The sequence below is a fragment of the Engystomops pustulosus genome, chromosome 1 (assembly GCF_040894005.1).
Source record: "Engystomops pustulosus chromosome 1, aEngPut4.maternal, whole genome shotgun sequence".
In the NCBI taxonomy this organism is placed as follows: domain Eukaryota; kingdom Metazoa; phylum Chordata; class Amphibia; order Anura; family Leptodactylidae; genus Engystomops; species Engystomops pustulosus.
This window is the reverse complement of record NC_092411.1, coordinates 81,171,229-81,177,186: the sequence shown is the minus strand read 5'-3', so window position 1 is coordinate 81,177,186 and position 5,958 is coordinate 81,171,229.

The window sequence follows — 5,958 nt, the reverse complement described above, 5'->3', positions numbered from 1 at the left end:
GAGCATGCGTGGCGCATGAGCAGTGCGGACACATCTAATTTTCTCAGATTTACCGCGGCGGGAGAGTTCACACTTATGTATACGGGGCGGTTTTAGCGACTGGGAATGGAGTTCACGAATTCATGAATGATACATGTCACAGAGCATTGTATTAGACCATGTTATTCCCTGTATACTGCCCTTTACAATGCAAACTTCTGCCAGAATTCTCTATATACAGCGCTCAATGTGTCTTCCCTGCATCCAGGGGCCATGTAACCACCCCTCAGACTATAAAATATCCTTTGTAGCTTGCCTCTTTTATGTCAATTCAATCTTCCTATGATTAATCCCCACAGTTATGTAAAAAGAGGAACAGAGAAGAGTCATATTTGATAGTCAAGTATTTGTTGAGTCAAGTTTTTAATCATGTGGAGTATCACCTCAGAAGCCCTTTATTTTTGGTTCTATGATACCAAGAAACATGGTACTATATTGTCTGTATTGTTGGTTCTGTAAATCACAGAAGAACTAGCCCAATGAACAATTCATTCAATTCTTTAATATGACACCAAAACCATGTTTGTAGGTCCTATAGAACTGAAGATAGCGACATTTGAAGTGGCACTCACCCTGCAACTTCTAAGCTCCACTAACCCCAGGTAAAAATATGATTTCCCGACTCATTTTCACACAACCTTGGTGGAGTTTTTTTGGTAGGTAAAGGGCTAGCAGTTTATTGGGGTAAAATCTTCAGATAGTGTCCCATTAACATATATAGTCCAAGTAAGAAAGAGTATACGTGGCACATCCCATAAAACTTCAAAACTTTATTCTTACAATAAAAGGTGCAGAAAAGGTAGCATGTAGGTAATCCACCTACGCGTTTCAGCTTGCTCTCACTGTAGTGGATATATGCAGTCTGTATATTGTACTCTTGCTATCTTTAGTGTATTCCGGCATATGTCTTCTATGCACATGCTGCACTTCTACGTATCAACACCTTATTTTGTGTGGCCCTCAAGGTCTTGAGCATGAAAAACCCTGCAAATCCCACCTGCAGTGCCACAACATCCATCACTGAAGCTCCTCCTGTGGGCCCCACAATAACTAGCACATAATGCTGACATTCTGTCCTTACACATCAGCTAACCCCACTGCCATGCTCCAAATGTTACTGCCAATGGTTGGTTTGAGGTAAGGTGTTGTGAAAAAGGAGAATTGATGAATTGTTGAGAGGAGAATTTTACACTTTTTACAGATACAGTCGCCCCTTTGAAGGCAACCACAGGGCTAATGTGGACCTTGGTGAAACTGAGTTTGACATCCCTGAGGACTGAATAGAGAAATGCAAACACTGTAATGAAAACCCAGTACAGGTAGTCCCCCGGTTATGTACAAGGGTCCGGAGGTTTGTTCTTAAGTTGAATTTGTATGCAAGTCGAAACTGTATATTTTATAATTGTAGATCCAGACAAAAAAATTTTTGGTCCCAGTGACAATTGGAGTTTAAACATTTTTTGCTGTAATGGGACCAAGGATTATCAATAAACTTCATTACAGACACCTTACAGCTGATTATTGCAGCCTGGGACTATAGTAAAGCATTCAGAAAGCTTCACCAGAGGTCAGAGGGGTCTGTCTGTAACTATGGGTTGTCTGTAAGTCGGGTGTCCTTAAGTAGGGGACCGCCTGTACATTATATATAATTTGTAAAAGATTGACAGGGGCATGGGTAGGTTTTTATGCATTGTGAACCAAACATACCTTGAGAATGCTGTAGCTACACTGATGCAGAAACATATCCCTGAATGAGGTGGTTCAGAACAAAAAACAATTATAAAATTTAGGACCTTGGGAAAGCTGGGTGAAGACTGGCTGCTATACATAAACACATTACACGGAGTTTCCGGAACTGTCCAGACAGGACTAATCAACCTGAGCTGTATGACTCATAAACAGCAGCTGGGAATAGTGGAAAGATTATCCCGGCACTTGCTCCACAGACTTGCAAGACATACGTAGTAAAGATTCTCTTTTATTGAATACACGAAATAAAACTGAGAACACGTATCCAAATACACAGACCTACGCGTTTCGGCGGTCACGCCTTAATCATGGTCAGTTATTCATAAACAGCAGCTGGGAATGTTGTGGCACTTGATTTCTTCTGCCTGTCAGGGACAATACAGTGAATACAGCGTTCTCTGAAGCAGAGCATAATTAGGGTAAGAGAAGAAGCGCCAGTAGAAGCCACAGGAGCGACAGATCCTTATTATCATAATGTTATCATTGTTTTTTCAGCAAAACCTCTCGGTTTCGGGATTAAACAAGATATGTTTCTGCATCAGTGTCGCTACAGCATTCTCAAGTTATGTTCGGTTCATAATGCATCAAAGCAAATGGTAGATTTACTTTAAGTCATACATGAAATCTGGACCGGATTTCATGTACATTTGCATTCTTGCTGATGCAGGAACATAGTAAATAGAGTAGACTTTATACGAATGTATAATGCAATGCTTGATATATTTACTGTATATGTTAGATTCCTTTTAGACTATGCTTGTTCCTTCTATAATGTTCGTACAAGGTTTCTGCATGGAATGTAGTGACATTACCAGAATTCTCAGACTGATGACAACTCTTTGCTATAACTCAGCAGCTTATACACAGGGTTAAATAATACACAATGTTGCTGCTGAAGTACCGTAAGTACAATTTTGCTTACACATTTCAACCCTTTAAGGACCTTTTTTGTTTTTTCATTTCCATTTTCACTTCTCACAATCAAACATCTATAACTTTTTTATTTTTACACGTATAGAGCTTTGTGATGGCTTGTTTTCTGTGTAACAAATTGCACTTCATAGAGATGGTATTTATTATTCCATGCCATGTACTGGGAAGCGGGAAAAAATTTAAAATGCAGTGAAAATGGTGAAAAAACGCAATTGCGCTGTTTACTTGTGGGCTTGGATTTTACGGCTTTTACTGTGCGCCCCAAATGACATGTCAACTTCATTCTTTGGGTCAGTGCGATCACGGGGATACCAAATTTGTATAGGTTTTATAATGTTTTCATACATTTACAAAAATTAAAAACTTGTGTAGAAATTTTTTTTTTCTGCCATCTTCTGGCGCTAATACATTTTTTAGACTTCAGTGTACAGAGCTGTGAGTGGGATCATTTTTTGCGACTTGATGAAGTTTTCAATGCTACCATTTTTAGGACCGTACGACCTTTTGATCACTTTTTATTGATTTTTTAATATTTTTCAAAATGGCAAAAAAAGTGGCACTTTCGACTTTGGGCGCTATTTTTTGTTAGGGGGTTAAGTGCAGTGAAAAAACGTCATTATATTTTGATAGATCGGTCATTTTTGGACGCGGCGATACCTAATGTGTTAGTGATATTCACTGTTTATTTATATTTATATCAGTTCTAGGGAAACTGATTAGAATTTTTAGGTTTTTTTATTATTATTTTTTTTTTACTTTTTAAAATTTTTACTTTTACTATTTTTCAGACTCCCTAGGGTACTTTAACCCTAGGTTGTCCGATTGATCCTACCATATACTGCCATACTACTGCCGTCGGCAATGTGCGGGTTATGCAGTAAAGACTTACCGGCTATGGAGAGGGCTCAGCTCGTGAGCCCTCTCCATTCACCCGCGGCCGACCCATGACGTGCTATTATGTCCCGGGTCGTGAAAGGATTAAGTAGAGTAATCAGTGCCTAGTGATCATAATGGCTACAGAAAACTCAAAACCATTCTATAAAACACATGTTTATTATTACAGATCATATAAAAAGTTTATATACAACAATAAAGCATGAAACAGATTAACAATGGTTATTTAAATAACATCCTACAATAAGAACACCCATGATGGCTTGTTGTGTGATACAATGTACAAGGACCTTCTACATCAATATAAGAGAAATTTCATGTACAGTACTTAATGGAAAAGTAACAGCTCTCCCTGCTTGGAGAGAGCCCTTGACCAGGAGCCAAGGAATTATCCCACTGAGCACTATCTGGAAGAATCTCCATAGTGTTGCCTGTCTGTTTATGTAATTTCTGGCCATTTTTAGCTAGTGAAACTTATACGGGTGCACACATGGTAAGACATTTCTTTGTCTTATGTTATTGTTTTGTTATTAGTCTAAAGTTCTTAAACAGGAGCTCTGATTATTCTGAACCAATATCTCATCATCTGAAATCCCTGACCAATCCAGTCCTGGAACAATCCAGCAAGTTCCTTCTGACATTTATAACATTCAGTATCTTCATAACATACAATAAAATTGTTTTCTATAAAAACCCTTCAAAAGCTAAATCCTGCTGCCCTACCTAAAAGTAGAAGGAGAGAACCTGTGCTGGGTGATACAGGATTATTTGATTTGCAGCAATGGATCCTGACAGGACTCCTAGAAGAACAGTTTTGCATTGCCGTTGTTAGTCTGTGAACCACGGACCTTTCAGAGTGCAGTGTGCATAAGAAGACAACAAAAAAGAAGGCAATATGAAATTGTACCTTTTAAGTTGTTACTCCATAAATACAACTGATCTCCCGTCCACAGAGTGGATGGTAAATGAGAGATTCAAGGACCCCTTGTATTCTCTTATGTCTGGAGCAAAATGGCAAAACTATAATTTAACGCAAATGTATGTTTTTCTAAATGTCATGAGTTGTTTCCATGTATTTTTGCAAAATATTAATACATTTTTAAGGATTTATCCAGTTATAAGTAACGTTTTTTTCTGCCCCTTGTATATGATAAATCTGACATAGTTGTTTAGTCTAATTGGACACCTCCAATTAATTTACTTAGTTCAAGCCATACATTAGGATATAATCTTGGAACACGGGGGACATATCACTCTGTCTTAGGTGCTCTTATGCATGTCCGATTTATCTTAGTGGGTTTGCCTGATTGATTGTCCCAAATAGCTAAATAGCTATTTGGGGCAATAGATAAATAGCTGATCAGGGTCTGGTGTAGGAAGTCATGGATAACAAATATAAGAAGATTAGCACATCCACAGTGCCTGGATCTATGAGTAACTGGACTGAAGTGATTTTGCTCTAAAATGTGCTACTTTTTGAATAGTCGCATGTCACAAATCATACTTCATTTTCTGGATTGACTTGATAAATAAGGTGCAAATAAGGAGATTTGAAATGTGGCGAGTGTAGGCAAAAGTCGGAAAGAAATTATGCAAAATGACTGATGCAACAATTTAGCACCAGTAATATTAACTGCAAAGATAAGCCAAGTGTCTGAAACACTTTCTATCATACTTTATGCTACATTATTTGGTGCATACTATGCAGCAATTCAGGTAAATTTTGCTTAGGTTACCTCCCCTATTTTTCTTAATACATTATAATTTGTAAAACTAAAAAGCCTAAAGTTTGTAGTTTTAATAAATAACAATTTATTGTTAAAAAAAACCCTAAAATGTAAGAACTCTGGAGCTTGGGATTGCATTTGAAAACTTAGAAAATCAACTTGCCGAGCAATATGCATGTACTAAAGGGTGTCCTTGGCATCCCTAGAACAAAGGCCAAAGCACCTTTGACATACACAGTAGTGGGGCTTATTTACTAAGGGTCCCGTGGCCGTATATCCGTTGGGTTTTCCGACGTTTTCGGGTACCATGCCGCTGGGACAGGGATTTAGAAGGAGTTTGTGTCGCACGCGATTGGATTTTGTTCCTGGCTTTCATGTGACAGAAATCGGGGGGCGGGCCGTCAGATGATTCAACGGATTCAGACAGAGGGCGGGATGTAACTTGCACTTACATACACCCGGAAGAAGAAGGTGAACTCCGGTGGACCTGAGTGGGGAGCGACACATGCAGGATATTGGAAGCACGAAGTAAGTAAATCGCGGCACAATGCATTCTCGTTAGACACTCCGGATCGGGGAACACTCCGGATCGGGTAAGTAAATGTGCCTTAGTATC